This window comes from Dipodomys merriami, unplaced genomic scaffold (genome assembly GCF_024711535.1).
Source record: "Dipodomys merriami isolate MVZ:Mamm:240054 unplaced genomic scaffold, mDipMer1.0.p SCAF_28, whole genome shotgun sequence".
In the NCBI taxonomy this organism is placed as follows: domain Eukaryota; kingdom Metazoa; phylum Chordata; class Mammalia; order Rodentia; family Heteromyidae; genus Dipodomys; species Dipodomys merriami.
In genome coordinates, this window is record NW_027204270.1 from 13,775,240 (window position 1) to 13,801,175 (window position 25,936).

Below are 25,936 nucleotides of genomic sequence, written 5' to 3' on the forward strand. Positions count from 1 at the left end.
GACACCACCTACATTCTTTATTAATGGTTCCTTGAACATTGGGAGTATTATAGGGTCTAAGCTTACCCTGAAATCTCCCTTAAAAGGAAGTGAAGTCTCTTGAGTACCCTAAGAACAAGCAGCTACTTTTCCCGTTTATCAAGCTGATAAGGATGAAAGAAAATGCTGCCCCAGTATTGGCAAAGGTAAGGGGAAACAGGCTCTCCTTGCTGGGAAGAAAGTGAGCTAGGCCTAGCTTTGGCTTTCAGTTGTAGCCCATCCTATGATCTAGTGATTTCACTCATAGGAACTTAGTACATCATCTCTATTTTCAGAGTTTGCTACAAAAACATGTGGCGGGGCACCCTTCATAATCATGGAACTAAGAATTGATATAAATGCCTTCAGCAGGGTTTCTGGGGATACTAAATGCAGCTGGAGACTGGGTGACCAATTAGAAGGATGCAGAGGAAGTCACTGCCTGCACTTGCAGTATGATTGTTAACACTTCCCCATTTAATCCCAGCAAGGACTTCATCCAGTAACTGCTATTATCTTTATTTTACAAATGAGGAATGGCCCAGGAATGACACAGCTCACTCCAGGTAATCTAAGCAATGCTTTCATTGACTCTTCCCATTCCTATTTTTAAAGTTTATTTAGAGGAACAGAGAAAGAATAGACAAGATGTAGGGATACCCAAATAAGTTAATGATGGTTTATATTTTATTCTTTTTGCTTATATGTGGATATTATCTCTAGTTAGTAGGAAAAAAAGAATTTTGTACTTACTAAAAAGTAGCAATGTCGGGCGCTGGTGGCTCACGCTTGTCATCCTAGCTACTCAGGAGGCTGAGATCTGAGGGTTGCCGTTCAAAGCCAGCCCTGGCAGGAAAGTCTGTCAGACTCTTATCTCTAGTAAATGACCAGAAAACTGGAAGTGACACTTGTGGCTCAAGTGGTAGAGGGCTCTCCTTGAGCTGAAGAGCTGAGGGACAGTGCCCAGGCCCAGAGTTCAAGCCCCACAACCAACAAAAAATAAGTAAACAAATAAATAAAAAGTAGCAAGTCAGGGAAGACATCTCTAAGCTGGAGAGGAAGCAGCCAAGTGATGGTTAAAAGATCCTTCCTCTGTGACCAGAAGTTCATTCCTCTGGAACCAGCCAGAACAGGAGGCAGCCAGAGCGAGGGGTGTCAGCTAGAGAAGGCCTGCGGAAAGGGCAGAGTCCAGTTGTATTGGCCCTAGAAAAATTCTGGGGTCTGCCGTATCCAGGGACGGGTGCCTCTGACCTTTTCAGCCCAAAGCTTTATTGGTATTGTTGGATCTATCACCATCCTGGGCCTTAAAGGGCTATTCAACAAGACACTGCTCATTTGTAAACAAAAGTGCATCCCAGAGAAAAATCCCCCCACGTGGCAGCAGCACTGACGTGGACATGTGCTTCCTCCTCTGCAGGTGACAAGCTCTGTCGTGGAGGACCTGGAAGAGGCTCCTGGAAGAACTACGCAGGGGGAAAATGAACAAGGTATGGGACTGACCGGGGGAGCAAGTGGCCAGGGTCAGCGATGCCATCCTAGGTCAGGGTGGGACATAGTGGAGCCTGCTCTAGAGAGCCATCAAGAGCCAACCAACTCTGTTCTAGTCATTTTAGCCCTCACAGGTGTTCATGAGATGATTTTTTGTTGCTGTTAGTAATGGGGCTTGAACTAAGTGTCTGGGTGCTGTCCCTGAGCTTTTTTTTGCTTAGGGTTAGCACTCTACCACTTGAGCCACCGCACTACTTCAGGTTTTCTAGTGGGTAATTGGAGATAAGAGTCTTATGGGGACTTTCCTGCCCAGGCTGGCTTTGAACCTGGATCCTCAGATCTCAGCCTCCTGAGTAGCTAGGATTACAGACGTGAGCCACCAGCCACCGGTGAGCTGATCTTTCTTGCTGGAGTGGGAGGGTTTTACTGTGCTCTCCACTGGGTCCTGCAATTCTTCCCACCCTTCACCTCCATCCCCACCTCTACCCCCAATCCCAGGACAGTAGAAGTCATGTATTCAGAGGTTAAGTGCTCAACCTTGGGCCTGAATATTCAGGAGAGAGATTTTCTGAATCCCAGGGCTGGCCTGCCAAGAAGGTTTAAAAAGCCCTCAATTTGGGGTAGTGGGAAATGGGAAGGGGACAGTTTAGAAACTATGACCTTTGATCCTGTGGCCGGAGTACTAGTCCAGGGAGCAAATCAAGGCCCTCTGGCTCTTCTGTTAGGAAGGCGACTGCTCAAAGTCACCATCATTATCACCACCTGTTACTTGACACTGCTGACCTTCCAGCCTGGACTCCGGACAGCAACACTGCTTCCATGTACTCCAGGCCTACATCAACTGCTTCTAGGCTGGTTCATTTATTTGGTCCTATGCCCCACATTTTCTATTCTCCAGAGCTCTAAAATCTATACTCATTATGCACTCTTTGTTTAACTTACATTCAGTGAATATGGAGATTTATTTTCTTTTTTCTTTTGAGATTTACTTAATTATCATCAAAAATTACAATAAAAGGGGATATATGTGTGTGTATATATATGTATATATATATATATACATATATATATATAGTTCAGTTGTAGAGTACATGCTTAGCACCCTAAGCACATGCTAAAACCTCATTTTTTTTGAAAGATAGAGAAAAGAGATTGATGATGCATGGAACAGGCATACCACAGGAAGAAAGCACTTTAGCCTACCTCCAGATTATAGGGGGAGAAAGCTCTCATGTTCTCAGCACTTACTATATGCCAGGCTTCAGGCACTTGACTTGTCCTGTTTTCTTTAGTCCTTACAATTGCCCACATCTTATTTATACATGTGGGAGCCAACTATGGAGCTTTAATAGGTCATACATCTCTAGAATAACTGCACTGGAATTGGAACCCATCCATCACCTTATGTCAGCTTAGTGCATATCATTTAATAACCGTGGGGAGACATCCTCAGGTCCAGCATCTGTACTTACCTGCAGTAAGTGTGCTTTTGCTCACAAGTAAGCCCACCTTTACGAAGCCCCTTCGCTCTGGAAAGCTTTCCCTTTACCTACCTGTGGACTATTAGTTTTGTTATCAAGTGTCACAGAACTCATGTAGGAGGAGTCCATAAGAGATTGCTAATCTCACTCTTCAGTGGATACAGAGATCTCTACTGTGGACTGATCACCTGCTCCAACACACACACACACACACACACACACACACACACACACACACACACACACACACACACACACACACACACACACACACACACACACACACACACACACACACACACACACACACACACACACACACACACACACACAGGTGGTAGAGAACAGCTAGTTGAGACATTCTGGGGTTCAAATCCAGGTTCTACAATTTATTGCCGTGTGATTTTCAGCAAGTTCTTTGATCTCTGCGAGCCTCAGTTTCTTCATCTGTAAAGCAGGCCCAACTCTTACTTGTAAGGTGTTTGCAGATGGGGTAACATGGGGTAACATTCAGCACCTTCTGCTAACTGTCTGCTGTTGTTTTGTCTAAGGGATGGCATTTCTTGCCATCCCAGTGAAACAGTGAGTCCTTGTCTTGTTCCTTCTTTGTGTCTGTCCCCCAAGGCACTCAGCCCATGGCGGATGTCCCTGGTGGTAGGATTAGTCACCAGGCTCCCCTGCCCCAGACAACATGGGCATGACTGTTGCTCTGTGCCTAGGTTCCTTAGAAATCTGAATCATTCCAGGACAGCTCTCTGTGAAGAGCCTGCAGCCTCAGCCCTCTCCCCTTGCACAATAGGCTCAATCATCTGAACCTTCCTGGTTTATCACATACTCCCACCCCCAGGATTACCCACCTCTAAGAGGATAAGAGGCTTGGTGGGCTGGTGACAGTGCCTTGACTCTCTAGCTCCACCCAACTTAGATAGTTTGGCCATATTTCAAAATTACTAGTGGCCTCTGATGTGGCTGACAACCCAATATAGGGTCACACTATGTCATTTGGCTTCTCTTGGTCTAAGGCGACAACTCAGACATAGCCCCATCTGGTTGGGACTAGTCCTTGGGGGTTCCCTGAAGCCTGTGAGGTAGTTTGGGGGTGTTGAAAGTTAGGGCTCTAACTTAGTCTTCTTATGCCTTCAATCAGTGTTAACGATTACATACTCTAGACTTTGGGACAGACCTAGGTTTAAAATACAACTCAGTTTTTGGTAATGTGACCCTGAGCTTCATAACTCATTTTTCTGGGTCGGTCGCTTTAACCGTAAGATGGAAATGAGAATAATATTTCCTTCCTGGGATGGCTGCAGTATTAAACGCATGCGCAGCACTGTGTTCCACAACTGCTTGCAGTACTGTTGTGCAGTAGGGCCAGGACCAAGAGTTGGTCACTGGACCAGAGTTTGACTTCCAGCTCTCTACTTATCGGCTGTGTTGGCTTTAAGCAAATCACTTCCTTTCTCAGCTGGTTTCTTCAAATGTGGCAAGAGTGGTTTGAGTTTTAGGTCACCTAGGTTCTTAGCAGCTGGCTAAGATCTTTGGCTCTGAAGGTCCTTAAAAAAAGAAAAGGAGGCTGGCAGACGTGGGAGAATGATAGAAGGGGTGACTTTGATCCAGATCCATTGTGCTCATAAACTGACATGTTGAATTGAAATCCATTTGTATAACTGCTTAACTATAGTCTATATTTGTGTGTGTGTGTGTGTGTGTGTGTGTGTGTGTGTGTGTGTGTGTGTGTGTGTGTGTGCGCGCACATACGCTGGACCTGGGGCTTGAACTCAGGGCCTGGGTGCTGTCCCTGAGCTTTTTTGCACAAGGCTAGTGCTCTACCACTTGAGCCACAGTTCCACTTCTGGCTTTTTGATGGTTAATTGGAGATAAGACTCTCATGGACTTTTCTGTCCCAGCTGGTTTCAAACCTCAATCCTCAGATTTCAGCCTCTGGAGTAGCTAGGATTATAGACAGGTTTCATGAACCCCAAGGGTTTGACCTTGTCTTCAAAATCCATGGCCTCCAGGAGTTTCTGAGCAACCAAGTAAGACCCCAGGAAGCTTCCTGGAGCCACAGCCAGGCCTCAGAGGAGATAGAGGCTAGAAAGCACGGGCTTGACACCAACAGGGCAGGCCTAAGAAAACCAGCCAAGCCCCAAACATCCAGAGAAGGGGACTCTGCCCATGGTACCTCGGGCAAGAGGCACCCCCACCTCACCAGAATGGATTCATTTATGGCTGGCTCACGTGTTTCCTCGGAGCCTGGGAGCCTGGGATATTCTGCTTACTCATAAAAGAGCCTCACCTGGGAAATAAGACATTTAGCTCAGGGGTGGGGGAAGCTTATTGACCTCCAACATCTCTTCCCCCTTCCCCCGCTCCCCGTTCCTGACCCTCCTAGCAATGCAGCCACCCCAGCAGGTGACAAATGATAGCTGAGGGGTGTTGGCATCTTGAGAAAACAAGGCCCTCCTCACCAGTCTCCTATGCAGAGCCCCGCTGAGTTATTCTTCAGTCCTACCTGACCCCAGGGGGATGACATGGTGGGATTTACAGAAAATAAAAAGCAACTCGTTCTACCAGTTTTTACCCCTACCGTAAAAAGAAAGAAAAAAAAAGTCACTTACCCATTTTAATGCTACAAATGTTCCTTTTACAGAGACAATGCCCTTTAGAGGAACTGAGTCTGCTGACTAAGAACCTGCAATGTTTTGCTGTGCTCTCTGTGCACAGCACTGGACCACACCAGTACCCAGGATCCTGGCTTCACCAGGAAAAGGCTGAGATGAGGATTTTTCAGATGGGAAGACTGAGCCCAGGGAAGTAGAGGGACTCGCTCTGGATAAGCAGTCTCCCTGGTCACCATAGAATCTCAGCTACTCTCATGCATGGGACCTGCCCAGAGACATCAGGAGGCCTTCTGATCTGCTTACCACGTGAGCAAGCAGCTCGGTTCTGTGCGGAGATAAAGTCCCCCAAATACAGCGAAGGCCACCAAGCATGGATTATTGGGATTATAGAGAAGGGTAACTGCATGGCCAGACTCATAGACAAACCCCAGATCATGGAAGTCGTGGTGGCCACTCAGAACACAAACCCCACGCCTGGTGCCACCTCCTAATCTAGGCAGTAATAGCTTCTTGGTTGTGTTTTTTAATAGATCTATTTCCTTTATCATCACTTCAATTAAAGACTTATGAATAGCAAAAAAAGAAAAAAAAAAAAAGAATCTCAGTTGCTCAAAGTGACTGGAGCCCAGACAGTGAAGATAGGTAGACCCACCCACCTTCCCTGGGATGCTCAGATTCTGAGGTTTTGGCAGTTCTACCTGGCTGCCTTCTAGTCCTCTCACAGCTGGGGTAACCAATGCCCAGAGAGAGGAGGTGGCTTAGCCATTCAGTGAGGGGGGCAAGGCACAGTGGCCTTCATGATTCTGTCTTGGGAAAGGGGCCAGCCCCAGTGTCAGATCGGTAGTGGGGGACCTTGTTTCCCAATCCATCTACCCATCTAAGAGCCAATGACCAAAGCCATCCCTTTCCTCAGGGTCTCTCAGACCCCTGCCCGTATCTCCTCCTCCCTTCTGTGTGCTTCCTGAGGAAGCAGCTCCCTCTTCACAGCTCCAAGTTCTTCCCTGCTCCAACCCAGTCTCTCCTGGACTTGAATTTTTGAATTCACTCCTATCCTATTGGGGACTCCCATAAGAGGAACACGTGATAGCCTCATGCTTCAGAAAGGAAAGGCTCTGAGGTTGAACCTTTTAGAAAACCCTTCACACTTGACCCTCTTAGAAATTAACAAAGCATGGGAAAATAGGGAATCCTTTTCCTGTGGAGGGGAGCAGGCAGGGAGAAGAGATAGATCTGAGCAGTGCAGAGGTTGGCAGCTCCCCATTTAGCAAGGATGTCTTAGCAAGTGAGAGTCTTGGCTTTATAATCCTAACTGTACCATTAATCAGCTGTACACCTTGGACAAGATATTCAACCTCCCTCAGCCTGGGTGTTCTCCCTTTCACCTGTGAAAAGGCCTACCTCATAGGCTTCGGGAAAGGGTCAGTGAACTAATGCATGCACCTCCTTGGTCTGTGGAAGTTCACACTGTTTATTAGGGTTTGTTATCATTACAGTCTTGTAGTTTTCACTATGATTACAACTACTTGTCCTCTTCCTCACCCCTCAACAGCCCTCCAAGAGTCATTGGGATGAACAGTTTCATCATCAGTGGTTACAGCAACCTGTCAGTCCTACTAGTAAAGAAGTAAGTTAACTCCCTAGGGGTGTGTGTGTGTGTGTGTGTGTGTGTGTGTGTGTGCGTGCGTGCGTGCGTGCGTGTGTGTGTGTGTGTGTGTGTGTGTGTGTGTGTGTGTGTGTGTATGGGGTCCCAACCTGGTTTGGAAAAATAGTCTCGCCTTTGTTTTTACAGAATCCCTGCACCTGCTGTGGGCTTCTTCTCTTCACCTCATTCTGAAATTAGATACTGAGGAGGCTTCTAACTGGAGGAATGGGGCCACAGAGCCCAAGGTACCCACCTTTGAGTTGTTGAACAGTAAGTCCAGGCCTGTTGTACTGAGGTGGGTCCAGGGGTCGGGAGATGGGGAGGAGAGGGCACCAGCCTGCCAGCTGGGGCCTTTCTCTCTTCCATCTGAGGTCTGCGGGATCAGAACCAGGCATAAGTGTCTTCTGTTCTCACTACCAAACAATATCTTGGCAGACTTCGGAGGGAAAAAAAATTCCTCTTTCAAGCTGTTGGGTTCAAAAGGCAATAGTATGTGAAATAAAGTGACATTTGAAATTTTTAATTGTATGCTTGTGGAGAGAGAGAGAAAAAAAACAATGTAAATGCAGATAAACTTAAGAAAAAGCCTGAACAGCCGTGCGCTGGTGGCTCACGCCTGTAATCCTAGCTACTCAGGAAGCTGAGATCTGAGGATCGCGGTTCAAAGCCAGCCCAGGCAGGAAAGACCGTGAGACTCCTATCTCCAATAAAACCACCAGAAAACCGGAAGTGGCGCTGTAGCTCAAGTGGTAGAGCGCTCTCCTCGAGCTGAAGAGCTGAGGGACAGCGCCCAGGCCCAGAGTTCAAGCCCCATGACCGACAAAAAAAAAAAAAAAGAAAAAGCCTGAACACTCATAACCTTCCATGTAAAGAGAAGCATCCACAGCTGTTCTTCCCGCCTTTTCCTCTGCTAGGAGCAAAGTGCCCAGGGCTAATGCCCAGACTGTCAGAGCTGGATTCCCATCCTGGCTGAGTATGTATGGGTTAGTCTCCCAATTTCCTCAACTGCAGAATGAGAATAAAAACATCTATGATATTTGAAGATTCATTATACTTTTTTTTTAAGAGACCATCAGTTACAGTATTGAAAAGAATGTCTGAAAGTGAACCAGCAGGTGTTAGCTCTTACTCCAGCAGGTATACATCCTCCTCCTCCCCCACTAGACAACAATAGGATCCTCCCTGCAGCATTAAGTACTCTGTGACTTGTGTGTAAGACCTGTCCCTCAGGTTACCAGCCCCCCATTGATGGAAGCCATCACGTCGAGTGTTGCTTCATTATGAAGAATGCTATGTGAACGTAACTGTGGCTAAATGTTCTCGGCCAGCCATATTTATTTCCTTGGGGTCAATTTGAAATACAATTGTAGGATTTTAAGGGGAGAATCAGTTGTATACCTTTTTAAAGATACTTTAAAATATTACTTGCACAAAATAATAGGTTACATTGTGATATTTCATAGTACATATAATCTACCCTCCTCCCTTCCTGTCCTCTTCCCTGAGCATGTATACTTTTTATGTGCCAGTAGTAGGACTTGGATTCAGGGCCTTGTACTCTCCCTTGGCTTTTTTGCTCAAGGCTGGTGCTCTATCTCACTTGAACCACAGCTCTACTTCTGGTATTTTGCTAGTCAACTGGAGAGATAAGAGTCTTAAGGACTTCTCTGCCAGGCTGGCTTGGAACTGTGATCCTCAGATCTTAGTTATTTGAGTAGCTAGAATTACAGGAATGAGCTACCAGCACCTGGCCCAAAGGTATAGACGTTGGATACTTGATGTCAAACTGCCTGCAGAAAGATGGTTACTCAGGCCCATTCCCACCACAGGGATGAGAGTGACTGTTGTTTTTTGTGTTTTTTTATTTTTATTGTGAAAATACTGTACAGAGGGGTTACAATTACATGGGCAAGATAATGAGTACATTTCTTATCAGGCATTGTTGCCTCCTCCTTTGTTTTCCCTTCCCATCCCTTCCCATTCCCTGCCGCTCCTCCCCCCCCTCCAGTGACTTTCCTTGCACCATTGCAATGACTGGATTTTAACATTTTTGTCCTTTCTTGGGGGTTCCTGTCTTGGGGCTTGAACTCAGGCGCTGTCCCTGAGCCTTTTTTGCTCCAGGCACTGCCACCTGCTCTATCACTTGAGCCACTTCTGGCTTTTTGGTGTTTAATTGTAGATAAGAGTATCATGGACTTTCCAGCCTGGATGGGATCTTCAGATCTCAGCCTCCTGAGGAGATTGGATTTCCACCGGAGGTATCTTGACAATCATGGAATTCTGCCTCTTTCTCCCTTTCAACATTTGTGGAGGACACATCATGCATGTGGGTAAGGGGACAGACTGACCCCTGGGGCTCAGAATCCCTACTGTCCCATTCTCATGACAGAACTTTGAACAGTCACACCTGCCTCAGAGGGCTGAGAGCAGGGTTAAACATACTGATTGCAAAATGTTACAACTCTGTTCCGTACAGGGAAGCAATGGTATCCTAAAGCTTACATGAGGTATCTGTTTATTATTTAATCCATTTTAAAGGTAGAGAAGTGAGGTGCAGAAAGACCCAGAATTAGTAAGGAGAAAGCCAGGAGCGGATCCCTGATCTGCCTGACTCAGGATTATTTTCTGAACCCTAAGAATGTTGAAGCTGGTAAACACAGATTACCTCATCCAGTTCCCTCACCTGGTTTACAAGAGCATCAAGGCCCAGTGAGCACAAGGAACTTGCCCAAGGACACACAAGTTTGGTGACTGAGCAGGGACTTGGTCCAGCCTCTGGTTGGCAACTCAGGGACCAGTCCCTGATGCCCAGAGGCAAGGAAGCCTCTCACATCCCTGCCCTTGCTCCTGGGTGAAGGGGAAAATGGCCTAGAAGCCTATGGGTCCTTCAGGAAAAAGAGCCAACTCTGTAGCCTGGCACAGGCCAGGAATCAGGACAAAGCCGCGATGTCATCAGCTACTCCAATTACTCCTTTTGTCCAATAATTCTAGTCCCAGGTCCCCTCCCATCGGGAAGTCATCACCCAGCTCCTGCCTGGACTTGTGCTTTCTGCAGCTCCCTCGGTGCCAAGGCAGCATGACTCTAAGAGTGGCTGCTACTCCCAGGCCCTGCCCTGCCCCTCACTTTGGGTCCACTTTGAGGTCGGAAAATAAGCTTAACAAAGAGGGATGTGGGTCTGGGGCCTACCTTCCTCCAAAGCCACACCTCCTCCTCAAGTTTTCAGCCTCACTTAATGATATATTTTATTTAATCCAATATATACAAATACTAGTTCAGAGTACGAATGAAGCAATGGATAATCTTTTTCTATACAAACCTTTGAAATCTACGGTGTATTTTACATTTAGAACACATCTCATTAGAATGCTTCATTTTTAAGGGACAGAAGCCAAATCATGGAAACAAGCCAAATGTGCATCACCTGCTGAGTAGATAAACAGAGGAGATGGGATGTGACTAGCCACAAGAAGAAGCAGAGCACACAAGGATGAATCTGCAAACTCATGGTAAGCGAAAGCGGCTCAACCCCAAAGCCCACCAATGGAATGATTCCACTGTCCACAGAGACAGGAGCTCAAGTGGCTGAGGGCTTGGGCAGGAGGGCAGGTGTGAGGCTAACAAGCGTGGTGTCTTTGGAGGTTGATGAAGTATTCCGCAATGAGGCAGTAGAATAGGTACAAAACTTCATACACATACTAATGTCACTGAGTTGTACACTTGAGAATGGGGATTTTAATCTATGTGAATTATACCTCGAGAAGAAAGCTAATAATAAAATAAAATGCAGTCCTGCCAGCTAAATTGCATTTAATAGAAAAATATTCAATATCGGGTGCCAGTGGCTCATGCCTGTAATTCTAGCTGCTTAGGAGGCTGAGATTTGAGGATTGCAGTTCAAAAGCAGCCTGGGCAGGAAAGTCCATAAGACTCTTATCTCCAATAAACCAGAAGTGGTGCTGTGGCTCAAGTGGTAGAGCACTGCTCTTGAGCTGAAGAACTGAGGGACAGCGCCCAGGCCAAGAGTTCAAGCCCCACTACCGATAGAGAGAGAGAGAGAGAGAGACAGACAGACAGACAGACAGACAGAGCGAGAGAAAGAGATTTGATACTGTTTTGGTTTGTAAATTTAATTGTGAGGAGAATCTTAAGGAGGTTCTATTTAGAATTAAGTTCCTTGGTTGCAATAGCCCCCTGTGGCCAGTGGCTCTGGTCTGGTGATCTCCAGAGGACTCCTTGCTCCTGGTAGCTTCTGCGGCCACCCCCTGGGGAATCCTGAAGAAGCTGGAGACAGGCTGGTGCTAAGGCTCTTGGGAGGAGAGAACAAAGCTATGCAGACCCCTTCCCATCCCATCATGGTGTAGAATCATATCAACTGTATCATTCTAGCCTGTGTCAAAATCAGAAGGAGAGCTAGGCACCAGTGCTTCATACCTGTTACCTAGCGACTTAGGAGGCTGAGATCTGAGTATCACAATTCCAAGCCAGCCCAGACAGGAAAGTCCACAAGACTCTTACCTCCAGTTAACCACCAGAAAACTGGAAGTAGTGCTGTGGCTCAAAGTGATAGAGTGCTAGCCTTGAGCAAAAAAGCTCAGGGACAGCACCCAGGCCCTGAGTTTAAGCCCCAAGACCAACAACAACAAAACAAAACAATAACAACAACAACAAAAGAAAACAATAACAACAACAACAAAAGCGAAGGAATCTTTATACAGCCATAGTTTTAATACATATGAAGTACTGTTCACTCTTTGTGGTGTATAATTCTGTGGGGTTTAACCAACAATCAAGATACAGAACACTGCCATCACCCTCAAGTGTGCCCCTCCCCCTCCATGTGTTGCCTACTTATTGCTTCATTTCTTGACTGCTCAGCACTTTCCAGGCCCCTGCTCTGTACCACCAACAGCTTCCTCACATCCTGGCCACCCTAGGTTGTAAGAGCCTAAGGCTGGGATGTGGACCCAGATCCCCAGCTTCACAAGTCTTTTTTTTTTTATCGGTCGTGGGGCCTGAACTCTGGGCTTGGGCGCTATCCCTGCACTCTTCAGCTCAAGGCGAGCACTCTACCACTTGAGCTACAGTGCCACTTCCAATTTTCTAGTGGTTTATTGGAGATAAGAGTCTCACAGCCTTTCCTGCCCGGGCTGGCTTTGAATCATGATCCTCAGATCTCAGCCTCCTGCGTAGCTAGGATTACAGGCATGAGCCACGGGCGCCAGGCCCAGCTTCACAATTCTTATTCTAATTTCTAGTCTTCCAATGTTGATTCCTGTTCTAGAAGCCAACTGTGGACATGACATTCATTCAAATACTGATGGCACACCCTTGGCATGTGGCCTAGGATCAGCCCAGCCCTGCCTTGCTGAATGCTGTAGCTTCTGTTGAGATGCTGGGGTACAGAGGTACCCTGCTCAGTAATGAAAAGCATGGCCTGTTTGTCTCTTGCAGCTGCCCTTCTGTTGGTTCTCTCTGGGAGCCAGGCCTGACAGCTTTTTTACCACAGGAGCTAGAACACTTCTCTGAAGGCTCTTTTTTGTCATCAGGGAGCTGAGAGCAGGTCTGCTCCATTATCCAGCCTTCTTCTCACACAGGCCTTCCTCGAGGAGGCTCACCCCTCATCCCAAAGGGCAGAGAACAGCAGGCCCAGGGAGCAAGCAGCTGGGCCCTCCCCAGACCACAGTATATGGTGAGACAGGTAGACATGTAGGCAGACAAGTGAGAGGTGTGCACAGGGACCTGCTTAGGATCCCTGATCAGCAGTCACATGCCAGCTTGGGGCCCAAGCCTCTTTGCTCCCCATTCTGTGGGAATCTAAAATGTTAAAAGTCAATTTCTAAGTTCCATCAGCCATCAGTGGTATTTTCCTCTCAAGGGGCAGGTTGTCATCCTGCTGTTCTTCTAGATCTTTCCACAAACACATCCCACTCCTCAAAGCTGAGATGTGAAGACTTTTCAGACAGGACTCAGGTGGATAAGAGGGAGTCAGCTGGTTGTGAGGAAAGCCCAGAGGTTTGACAGTAGCCTCAGACCCCGTGTTTTGTGCTGTGCTTGCTCCTGGCTCCTGCTGAGGAGCAGCTGCAGGCCTGGAAGGCTGGGAAGAGAGGATGCAGCCTCTACTCCAAGTCCTGTTGCCTCAACTGAGGTTCAAAGAGCATGTATATATCTATAAAACTCCCTGAAAACTGTAAAGTAATTCTAATCTCTGTCCTTTCCGTGCAGAGAGGAAGTGAGGGGGAGGTAAATCTTTTATGGCAGCTACTCTGTCCCCTCATACTTCTGTGACAGCTCTCACCATGTGAAGAAGACAGGCCCAGAACATCAAATGCTGTGGTGTCTAACACCAGTGGCAGTGGCTTCTCCCTGGGCTCGAGGGGAGGTGGGCTGATGATCCGGAAGGTGTAGGAGCAGAAGTCATCACTGACATCTTGTTTCTGGGCTTGAGTTAGAGTCACCAGGGATGTTATAGGATATTACTTTGACCTATTTTTTTTTTAATTTCAAAATATAATACAGACTGGGTGCTGGTGGCCTGTAATCCTAGCTACTCAGGAGGCTGAGATCTGAGGATTGTGGTTCAAAGCCAGGCCAGGCAGGAAAGTTCGTGTGACTCTTAACTCCAATGAACCACTAGAAAACTGGAGTGGTACAGTGGCTCAAGCGGTAGGACGTGCGCCTTGAACTGAAGAGCTCAGGAACAGAGCCCAGACCCAGAGTTTAAGCCCCACAACCAATAATAATAATAATAATAATAATACAGGTTTGCTGAAAACATTTTTCAAAATAACCAAAGGTAATACATAACTGAAAATTTAAAGACCACATTCCTTCACCATTCAAAGCGATATTTAAACATCTTTCAAATTGTTTGACAGTCAATAAGTAAATTATTTTTTGCAAAAATGATATCACACACAAGAAATGATGACTTCATTGCTTTTTAAAAAAAATCCTGTGTCAGTCACTTCTCTGTTGGTTACTAGTTTTAATGACCACATCCACCTGGTAAAAATATTAATAACCAGCCGTGATCTTGCCCCTAGCTTCTGGGAGATGACCACGATTAAGCATGGCAACTCCAGTGGCTTGTTAGGGAGATGGCTCGTCCATCTCCCCTTGTTAACCACAGCTGTTAAACAGCCAAAGCCTGAGATGAAAGGCCCGTGGCACAGCTGACTCAGCGCCTGGCCCTGCCCGCCGTGCCTGCCACCATGCCAAATGCTGCCACGCGGCCGAAGGAAGCGTGTTTTTATCCACTAGGACCAGCCTTTCCAGCCCTTTCTTTACACACCTCTCCTGGAGGCAGAAGAACATGACGACTCTGAAAGCAGGAAGCCCCCCAAAGTGGTCAAGTACTACTCTGGGGATGGGGGTACAGCTCAGTGGTGAAGAGTTTGCCCGGGCAAGGCTCTGGGTTCCATTCCCAGCATGGGGGGAGGGGAGGAGAGGAGAGCGAGGGGGGGATTATGAGGGGGAGGGGGGGAAGGAGGGAGACTATTTTGCTATCTTTGATGACTGATTTCCAGGTCTCCTAATTTTTTTTTAAATTTTAATTTGGTGGTAGTAGGGTTTGAACTCAGAGCTTGGCTTGTTCCAATATTTGAGCCACAACTCAGATGAATGTTAGCAAAGCTATAGATAAAAATACCTCTTCTGTCCCTACTGGTTGTGAGTGTCATGTTGACCTCTGGGGACAGGACAGGATGAGCTCAGCCATGGTAAGGCCCATTTTGTCTTGAGTGAGCAAGAGCCAACAGCTCCATTCCTCCACCCAGCCTTCCCCTCCCAGTGAGGAAAGCCAGTTCCTGGTCCAGTGTCAGACCAGCTATAAACGATCTGTACAAGTCTTAAGGCCCAACACCGGGGAAGATGGAACCCCTTGTTAAGGAACTCTTCAATGTCCTCGGCCTGTTCCTTAATAAGAGGCCCAAAGTAACAACCAACGTACAGAAGCTTATAAACCAACCCCCCAGCTAAGCCCCGTGCGGTGGGGGTGGCCCACACACAGGAACCCAGGACTCACTTCTGGGGTTAATGGAGCCCTGACTGGGCCCCAGGATTGCCCAATGTGAGGTGCGGCAGGGGTGAGTAAGGGGAGGGAGGGGACCGTCACACAGTCACCCACAAATCGGAGTGATACTTGCTCAGGGCCACAGAGGGAAGAGGGTCACTGGGTCTTGGGATGTGTGCCTATCTCAGCACACATGGCGCATCTCCCCTCCCAGAAAATACTAGTAAATGCGGGGAACTCAGACAGGACCCCCCAGGACTTCCAGACCTCAGCCGCTGCACTGTTGTCAGTGAGCCTCGTGGCAAAAGAGGAACACACTCAATCAGAGAACCGGGAGACTTACTGGCTGGCTCCCACTCACACAGCAAGCCAAAGTGGGCTCACTTTGGCTCTCCATTGAAGACGTTGTTTCTTACCATGGATCACATGGTGATGACTTAGTATAGGCAAAATGGAAGCCCTGTGACTCAGGACCTGGATGAAATTGGAAAATGTGTTATCTGGTGTCCTATGAGCCTTCCTATTGCCCTGACATTTGTAATCATTGCCTACCAAATAAACCATCAATAAGTCATCAATAACAACAGTTATAATTTAAACAACAACAACAATAGCACAAGGTGGTATCGTATCTGGCTCTCACTGCACCCTGATCTGGCCAGACACTTTTAGACACATGTTTTTCTCTTCTTGCTGTCATAGTAAACTCTGGAAGAAACCCAGGCTCTGCAAGGTGACATGACTGCCTAGGGTCGCGGTGTCAAAGCAAGGCCAAACTCAGGCCCATTGGAGCCCAGAGCCTTTTCCCAGTTGTGTGATTGCAATCAGATCTTGTCACCTTTTGGATGTAAACTGGAGTAGTCACGAAGCCCAAAGCCCGGAATATCTCAGAGCCTGTCCTGGCCACTTCTGTGAGGGTGAGTCACTGACCTTCCCTGTGCCTCGCTTCTCCCATCTGCAAATGGGGGGAGTAAATGAGATACTTTACAGAAGGGGCTCAGCACAGGCGGCAAGCCATCAGTCACAGCAGGCTGACAAGGCCTGGGAGTGACAGCTTCAGGGGACAACCAGGTGGGAAGGGTTGGGGAGGGGCTCAGAAGGGCCTTAAAGGAGCCGCACAAAGCACAAAGCGGGTACTAGTCATTTCCACAATTTGATGAAACCTGTAATTACAACCCCTCCTGCCAAGCCCAGCCCTGGGGCACTGATAGCATCTTGCTGCTGTCTGAGGTCAGGTCAAATCTCTGCAGGGATGGGCAGGCATAGGTGGGAGGGGGTACTGCCCCTGAGTTCCAAACAACAGAACACACCCAGAACCACACTGTGAGCTCCACAGGGAGAAATGTCACGACCCCTTTCCCAGGAGGCTGCACAGTAAGATCACAGCCCCAGAGTCTCTAGGCCGGGTTTATGTGGTGATTCCTCTCCCTGCCCCCTGAGTGCTCATGTGTAATATGCTGAATTTGAGCCAAATTCATATAAAACAACAGCTCCTCTCAGTGGGGCTCTTACTGGGAATGATGGTCAACCAGCTCCCTGGGTGGCTCAGAGTGTTTCTGTATGCCTGCTGTTCCTCTAAGCACTTCCTGTGGATTAATCTACCCAGCCCTCCCTGGGGAGTAGGGTTACTAGACCCTTTTTACAGCCAGGCAAACTGAGACAAATTCAATGGGCTGCTAAAGGTCACAGAGCAGGAAAATGAGGGAGCTGGGTCACAGAGTGGGACATTCGGGGCTTGGCTGCATGTGTGGTCCCTGTGCTATGACTTTTCTACCTAATGAGTGCAAACTGAGGCCTGGATCCCGTGCAGAGCCATGTTCCTTATTCTGGCAGACTGTCTGCCTTCTGAGGCAGTGGGTACCGGTGGCTCGCTGAGTAGCTCCTAGCTACTCAGGAGGCTGAGATCTGAGATCACTTTGCAAAGCCGCGCTTGGGCAGGAAAGTTTGTGAGACTCTTACCTCCAATAAACCACCAAAAAGCAGGAAGCAGCTCAAGTGGAAAAGTGCTAGCCTTGAGCAAAAGAAGCTCAGGGGCAGTGCCCAGGCCCTGAGTGCAAGCTGAGGGGCAGTGCCCAGGCCCTGAGTTTAAGCTCTAGGATTGGCAAAAAAAAAAAAAAAAAAAGTGTAGTTGGGGGACCAGGGAGAGGCAGACAACCTAACACCTAACATTAACATGATGATGCCTTTGCTAAGTTTTTCTCATTCTATAGTTGTGAAAAATGAGATCCTGAGAGAAGTCCCTGCCTAAAAAGAGAACTGTGGGGCCCAGGCAGAAACTGGCTGCGGGGAGAAAGCTCAATCATCCCGCCTCCCGAAACAGGCATCTGAATCCACTCTGAGGAATTCGTTCTTTTGTGTCAGGTCCTGAAGGTGATTAGTCTTCAAATCACTTTAAAAATATTTCTTGAGCTACATACAGCTTTACTTTAAGTATCAAACTGAATCAAAGGTTTTCAAACTGGGGTTGAGTCTCAGGGTCATGGGCAGGAAAGGCATGAGCTACAGGCCGGGGCAACCTCCTGCCTACTTCCCATCTATAAAGAGCCAAACCAGGAGTGGTGGCACATGATTGCAGTCTCAGCACCAAAGAGGGGGAGAGGGCTGTGATAGGAGGATCTCAAGTCTGACACCAGCCTGTGCTACCTAGTGAGACCCTATCTCATAAAAAAGGACCCCCCCCCGAAAAAAAACAACCTTGCTTTCCTCATGTCTGCTTTCTACTGAGATATGCACAGACTTTTCTTCTGAAGGGAGTTCCACCACCTCAGATGCTTTAAAGTCACTGTGTCTGGTCCTGGAGACACAGAGATCATCTAGCAGGGTCCTGGCCCTGGCCTCAGAAAGAGGACAGACAGAGAGGCAGCCCCCCTGCAGCACCGCAGTAAGCTCAGTAGCCACCCACGGGGCGTGCAGTGCTGACAGCTCAGAAGAGGCAACTTGCTCTGTGACGAAGGAGGCAAAGGCTTTCTAGGGAAAGGGACGTGGACCCAGAGCCAAGGTTGGAAAGAAAAGATTCTGAGTGACCAAGGAGGGGGAAGCCATGCCAGGTGGAGGGAATGGCACAGCAGAGGCACAGAGATGAAAGGTGGTGTAGACTGAGGAGGGCTTCAGGAGTCCCGGAATGTAAGGTTTGTGTGCAGGGCTAGAACATGGATTCCTGAAGCAGACCACGCAGAGCCGTGCCTTTGCCGTCAGTATACTCGTGCCAGGGACTATGAGCTAGCCACCGCTCCCTGCCTTCCTGACCAGGATACAGCTGGGCAGTGGGGATCTCTTAGGATAAGATGTAGAGGGTGGAGGTGTCAAGAGCTGGTTATTGAAAGCCAGTCTGGCATATATGAGACACCACATAAGCATAGCTAGAAGGGCTTTCTGGGCAAGGGGCATCCAGGGTGGACTGGAGAGCTGGGAGGGTGGCAATAGGCAGAGAGGGTGGAAGGAATACTGCAGGAAAGGCCTAGAGACAGGATGGTGTCAGTGTGCCAGGAAGCAGGGAGGAGCTGGGCTAGGTGCAGTGTGGGGTACAGGAAGGAAGCGGAAGAAGAGCGGCTGAAAAGGCTGTGTACAGGGAGTGAGGCATGCTGCAGTTTACACACCTTAACAGGTCTCGTAGGATTTGATGTGAGGATCAAATTAGCTAATACATTCAAACTGCACAGAGCAAAACAGCACCACGTGGTACAAACACCCTTTATGCAAGCACTTACTGTGTGCCAGCCAGTTCCTTTCCCAGAGTGCTAATTCTATCCATGCCTTTCTGCTCATGTTGGGAAGGTTTGGGAGGAAAAGCTCTACCACTCTGGGTCTCCATTTTATTTATTTTTCAACTCAGCCATATGTAGGTTGCTGGTTGGTGACAGGAGAGAGGAGAAGTCTGTCATTTCAAAGGAGAAAAAAATCTTGATTTGGCCTGGTGCCCTGAAGTTATCTTATTATCTACTATTTTCAATATTCACGTTGTTGTCTGGATAGCTAGGGAATGGATGGGACGGGGGGCAGGGAAATGATGCCAGCCTGGACTTCAGTGCTAATAGCTCTTCCCAAACTCTGACATAAGCAGAGTAGCAAAACCTTTGGGTCCCTGACTCAAACCCCATTGAGGTCAAGCAAAGCATCTCTTTCTTTCTCTTTCACCAAGCAAATGGTCTTTCTGTGGCTTATGTAGTTCTTTCTACATTCTTGTGCTTTTTGTTGGTGACTTTGCATTTTAAAATCATCCCCAGGTGTGATACTGAAGTGTTATCCAATGTCTCTAAGCAATGGATCATACCCAGAAGATAGATGTTAGGTAAGTTTCATATATACAAGCATCACAGCATCATGTCTGGAAAAGTCAGTGTTAATGCAGCCACAATTTAAAGAAAAACACAAGCAAAACATAAAGTTACAGATTGCTCAGTTGACAAACATGTGATGTCCACTGGCTTTCTTTCTCCAAAGAGCAATGGCTTAGAATTTGCTAGTTGAGTATTTACAGCAACTGCACAGAAAGACAGCAGCCACATCAGAAAGAGAATCATTGTCTTTAATAAAATGGAAATTCCTAGCTAGAAGTCACTCTCAGGGCAGGGCAGGGCAGGGCTCAGTAGAGTTCCTGGGCCCCATCCTCATACCCCAGAAAAAAGCAATGTACTTCTCACACATAGACATACACCAACACATATTATCTTAGGCAATTCAGAAGAAGCAAATGTCTACTTCCATTCACCATCCCCACCCCCAGACCCTGGCTCTTTAACACAAAACTCTGAAGGATCCTTCAGACTGTTTTATAAAAGAATTCATTCATCAGGTTTCTTTGACCAAAGTGCAATCATTTTTCCATCTTCTTCGAGAGGAAAGGCTTATCTTGGCCCTGGTTTCAAAGGCTCAGTAGGTATTGGCTTGGATCTGTGGTCTTGGGGAGAAGGATGCCATGGTGGGGGAAGCATGTGGCAGGAGTAAATCTTGGTCATACTCTCATACATTTACGATCATCCCAGAGGACCTGTGCTCCGATTCAGGGTGTTTTCCAGTGAATCTCAATGGGTCCTACTAGGAATTTATTTTGCAGTTACTTTAAGGTTAGCAGTAGGTTGTTGATGCTTTTGTACTGGTGGGCCTACAGACCTGTCCTGGTCTGCCAACCTCTGCATGGTGTGACTGTGCTCTGTGATGGATATGGTAGTCATTTCTGCTCTCTCTCTCTTTCTCTGTCTCTGTCTCTCTGTCTGTCTCTCTCTCTCCTCTCTCTTTCTCTGTCTCTGTCTCTGTCTGTCTCTGTCTGTCTCTCTGTCTCTGTCTGTCTGTCTCTCTCTTTTGTTGGTTGTGGGGCTTGAACTCAGGGCCTGGGCACTGTCCTTGAGCTTTTTAGCTCAAGACTAGTGCTCTACCACTTTGAGCCACAAAGCCTCTTCTGGTTTTCTAATGGTTAATTGGAAATGAGAATCTCACAGATTTTCCTACCCGGGCTGAATTCAAACTGTGATCCTCAGATCTCAGCCTCCTGAGTAGCTAGGATTACAGGCGCGAGTGACCAGCACCTGGCCTCTAGTGTTCATTACTACAAATGTTCTTTTCCCTCCAGTGCTGGGATTAATCACCAGGCTTCACACATGCTGGGCAAATGGTCTACCACTGAGCTGTCCCAGCTCTTAGACTTCTGCTTCATAACGGCAGAGGTGCTTTCCTGAATAAGGGTCCTGATCAGTGGCTTCTTTCTTCCGTAGAGGGCTTTCACAGAGGCCCAAGGGCCCAGAGCCTCTAGCACCAGAATCGGGGCAGCTCCAGTTCCGTATGAGAGAAACAGGTGTCTGCGAGGGCAGGCAGGTGGCCGCGGGCACAGAGCCTGCTCCTGGCAGCGCGTGTGGTCCCATTCCTCGGGCCTTGTGCAAACACTAGCTTTGTCACTGGCTGAATAGAAAGTCAGCCCCAAATTAGCACTAATGTGAGGGCATTTAACCCTCTTGTGAGGCCCTTTGAGAAGCACAAAGAACTTTTTGGGGCTGGGCTGTCCAGCCCAAACAGGTCTGACTCGGAGGCACATGTCCAGCAGGAATGCTGGGCCTATTGAGATGACTCCAAATCTGCTTCCTTTGTGGCCCTTCAGAAAGCCACAGGTGGAATTCAGAACACAAGTCCTTATCCTAGAGGGCTGTGGCCAGAAGGGCAGACTATGTGATGGGGGGCTGGGGGGGTGGCGCAGAGAATCCTTAGGCTTCCACATCAGGGAGCCCTGGGTACTAACTGTAGCTCTGCCCTTACAGATAACACTCCCAACGCGAGTCTGGGCTTCAGTGACCTCATCCGTCCAACCAGAAGAGTAATAGCAATAGAGCTGGTGCAGGGGTTCCTCCACGGTCTCCTTGATCCACACCTGCTTTCTTTCCTTCCTAAGGCTTGTCACCTTCCAACCTGCTGCAGAAGTTACGTGTACTTCCCATTTGCCATCTGTCCCTCTGCCAGCCATGAGCGGCACAAGGGCAGAGATTCCCTTTGTTCACTTATATACCCAAGAGCCCAACACAGGCCCAAGCACTTAGTAGCCCCTCAGTCAACATTGGCTGTGCACACAGCACGTAGCACAGTGCCTGGCCCAAAGCAAGTTTCCCATTAAAAAGTGCTCAGTCAGCTGCTGCTGTTGGCAAACCTCTGATTTTCACTGTGATTCCCTGGGGCACAGGGACTACCAGGCCCCGGGGCACGGGGCTGGACTGCTCAGGGTTTCATCCTCCCCAGCCCAGAAGTCAAGAAAGCAGGGCTCCTGACCAGTCCTCGTTCCTTTTCTCTAACATGGAGGCCAGGCGTGCCCCGGTGGGGAGCAGCTTGCCATATTTCGCCAGGCGAGTAGCAGCCTGCTTGTGCACTGAGGGCCAGGCAGCCTGGGTGAGGCCCAGGCTTACTCTGCTCCAGCAACCTGTGCTTCAGAACCGGCCTGTCTGGGCCTGTCCACCCTTAATCTGACCACAGAATCAGGGAACTGACTGAACCCCGAGTTCTAGAGGAGCTCAAAGTCCCAGAGCCATGAGGCTGAACTCCAAGGCTTCTGCGCTGTATCCCCAGGGCCTTCACACAGGCGGTGAGTTTCAGAACCACAGGCTGCTGCTGCCTGGGCCTGGAAGGGGCACTGTTGTCAGGCGAGCGCCCTCCAAGTGTCAGCCCCACACGAGCTGCGCCACAGAGACCAAGCCCTCCCTCGGAAGTTCCCAGTTCGGCCCCAGGGGGCGGACATGACATGAAGAGTTCTTGAAATTACAACTGTGAGGAGGCTGAGAAGGAAAAGTACAAAGGACTGTGGGTGCTTTTATTTGGGCATTGAACCAGGCTGGGAGTGTCTTCTGAAAAAAATGCTGGAAGGACTGTGGGTGTCAACCAGATTGAAGAGCAGGGGTTGCTGTGGGTGGAGTGGAATGGTGTCTCAGAAAGAGGGAACAGCATGTGCAAAGGCACAGAAGCCTGGTCCACACTGAACCCTGCTACATACACCCCAGAAAGAAATGCCTTATCTTGCTGATGAGGAAACCAGGGCTGGAAGTTAGTGAACCTGCTTGCGATTCCACAGTTTGCAACCTGATCCCGCAGGAGTAGCCCTGGGGCCTCACTCTGAGCCGCCCATCGCTCCAAAAGATCAGTCTTCTTGACCTATGGAACATGTCCCCAGAGAACACAGGTTACCAAGGTTTCTGGGCAGGGAACTTCATGCTTCCCAGGCAATTCTGGGGCTGAACATCCTTTCCCTCGCTCTGCTTTGGATGCTCTCCCATCTGATGCAGCTCTCCTGAAATGAATCACAGTGCAGTGCTGGCCAGATGTGTGCCGATAGGTAAATAAATAAACCAAGCACGTGGCCATGCTGCCTCCTCCCAGAGCAGGCAGCCCAGCAACCTCAGAGGCAGGACAGCGAGTGGTGTTTGGGCTGGTTGGTTTTCCGTGGGCTGTGAATAAGGACAACTGGAACAGGTAATGATGGTACTAATCCGATCGGCCCCAAGTGAATAGACAGAAGGCAGATGTGGAATCCTTGGGGGAAGGGAGGTGTGGGTCACTTCCTGGGGCTGGCTTCATGGTTGGTTTGTTTTTTATTTCCAAGCCCAGTGAGCTATCCCTGTCCCACAGTGAACAACCTCGACTTGACTTCCTGGGCTGGAGAAGGTGGTATCTGTTTCCATGAAGCCCGGGGGTGAGATCTCCCCTACTTCCTGACAAGGACATGAGGATGATGACTGGGGCCTCCAAGTGGTAAGTGAGACCCTGATACCCACCTGTCCCCAGGTAACCACACCTGTCCTGCCCAGCATTAAGTAACCTGACATGAGCCGCCCATCTGCATCGGTAATTTGTGCAATCCCCCATTTGCCCTGGTGAGTCAGTGTCTACCTGGTGCAAACCTCAGGGGCCCCAACCAGGCATCTCCACAGGGAACAGGGCAGTGGGACTTGTGTGAAGACCTTGCACCAGCTTAGGCACATGCTTCCCAATCCACGAAGGACAGAGAACATTGAAGGCTGGAGCCAGGTGAAAAAGCCCTCCAGGAACAAACACCCAGAGTGTGGACTACAGCTGGGTGTGGACAAACTCCACAGTCCTCTTCTCTTCTTGGGTTAATGTCTTCCTGTCACTGATATATAAGGGAAAAGGGTCTGGAAGTGCAGCCATCATTGGACAGTCCTTTACAGGTGGGGAAATAGGTGGGAAGGAGTGCCATTCTACCTACTTTCAATCTTTCACAGTCACGTACTGTTCTCCATCTATCCTGTTTTTTCATAAGATGTATTATTTTATATTCAGGAAAATGCAAAAAGATATATATTAACGGGGAACTCTAATTGAATAGAATTTGTCAAAGGCCCCAAACAGGGGATGTTCACAGGTAGTCCGTGGGATCTAAGCTGGTTTCCAGAAGCACTGCTCTTGAGCCCACTGCTTTACCACCTGACATAGTTTTTTTTTTTTAAGCTTTGCATTTTATTTTATTTTTTTAATTTAATTTAATTTTATTTGTGAACATACTGTACAGAGGAGTTACAATTACATGGGCAGGATAATGCGTACATTTCTTACCAAGCATTGCAGCCTCCTCCTTTGTTTACCCTTCATATCCCTTCCCAGCCTCCCCCCTCCCCCCCATCCCAATCCTTATCCTTCCTCCCCCTCCCCCCCCTGCACCGACGTTGTAAAGCTCGTTTTGGACATGACAACTTGTACTTCTCATTGTTGCAACAGGTCCACCTGTATCCTTAAACAACTAGTTTTTCCCCATCTCCTCCACAAGTTATACTGACATCAAATATAGTGAAAGCAGGGGTTATACTGTGGGGGAGGGACATACAAAGCAACAAAGAGATAATCTTATAAATGCGTTAGAAACACATGCATGAAAGAAAAAAACATTAAAATACACATCTAAGGGTTCATTTTCCTGATATCACATTATCTGACCTTTTCCGCTTGACTCATAGATATACTAGCTATTACAAATAAGGGAAACCATGGGACCTAATGTTTCTTTGGGCCTGGCTTACTTCACTTAATATAATTTTTTCCAAGTTTTTCCATTTCCTAACAAATGGGGCAATGTCATTCTTTCTGATGGAGGCATAGAAAGAAAAACTCCTGACATAGTTTTTATGTGGTCCAGATGTGGGAGATATGTTGCTGGGACATTATGCAGTCTTCAAGAGTTTCAAGTTGGGTGTAGTAGCACACATTTGCAATCTCAGCTTCTTGGGAGGCTGAGGCAGAAGGATCACAAGTTTGAAGTCAGCCTGGATAACATAACAAGATGTAAAGTTCAATACAGAAAAGAGAGTATGCAGGGGGGAGGCGGGGAAGGGAAGTGAAGGGTAAACAAAGGAGGAGGCTGCAATGCTTGGTAAGAAATGTATGCATTATCCTGCCCATGTAATTGTAGCCCCTCTGTACAGTATGTTCTCAAATAAAATAAAATACAATTAAAAAAAAAAAAGAAAAAAAAAAAGAAAAGAGAGTATGCAACTATACATGCCAATTATGATTTTCTAAAAATCTGTATAGGCTGCTGGACTAGAAAAATGTCTACAGTATTAATAGTAGTTACCTTTGAGAGGCTACTTTGAAGTAAAGATGTCTCTCTGAGCACTGATTTCTATTTGCTGAGCGCAGTGGGGAAGGAGACCACAGGCAGGGTTGCCATGTACAATGAAACAGATTGTGCTTAGTCCACAGAGAACAAGAATTCTGCTTAGTACTACTTGTATATAACCCAAGAGGTCCCTTTTCATGGAACTATGAATTACAACCACAATGAGATGCTATTACCTGAAGACAGATTGAAGACAGCAAATGTTGACCAGGCCATGGAGCAACTGGAACTCTCCTTCATTGTTGTTGGTAAAATGACACATTGTTAATGGTGTAATAAAATGATACAACTACTTGGGAAAGGCGTGTCCATACCTTATAAAATGAAGTGAAACATATGCCCACCCTGTGACTCAGTCATTATACACTTAAATATTTATTCAAGAGAGATAAAAGCCTATGCTCACAAAAATGCTTGTATAAGAGTGTCAATAACATCTTTTTTCTAATAGTCCCAAACGGGCTCAATGGAACAGATAAACAAAAATGTATATTTCCACAAAAGAATACTATCCATCAATAAGAAGGAGTAGATTACTGACATGAGGACAACAGGAACAAATCTCAAAAACATTG

General features: G+C 47.7%; 1 long non-coding RNA gene across 3 annotated transcripts; it reads left to right on the forward strand.

The window, feature by feature from the left end:
• The first annotated feature begins 485 nt into the window (after window positions 1-485).
• LOC138838299 (uncharacterized) lies at window positions 486-25,676 on the forward strand. 3 transcript variants are annotated; one of them, XR_011375582.1, is made up of 12 exons: window positions 486-584; window positions 1,436-1,505; window positions 5,638-5,914; window positions 7,158-7,232; window positions 7,398-7,520; window positions 9,430-9,580; window positions 10,631-10,757; window positions 15,965-16,179; window positions 17,473-17,632; window positions 19,486-19,550; window positions 23,331-23,479; window positions 25,438-25,676. It is a non-coding gene; the product is annotated as an uncharacterized lncRNA (long non-coding RNA). The 3 variants fall into 3 exon arrangements; XR_011375584.1 differs by having other exon boundaries at window positions 23,357-23,479; XR_011375583.1 differs by having other exon boundaries at window positions 9,430-9,508.
• The last annotated feature ends 260 nt before the right edge of the window (window positions 25,677-25,936 follow it).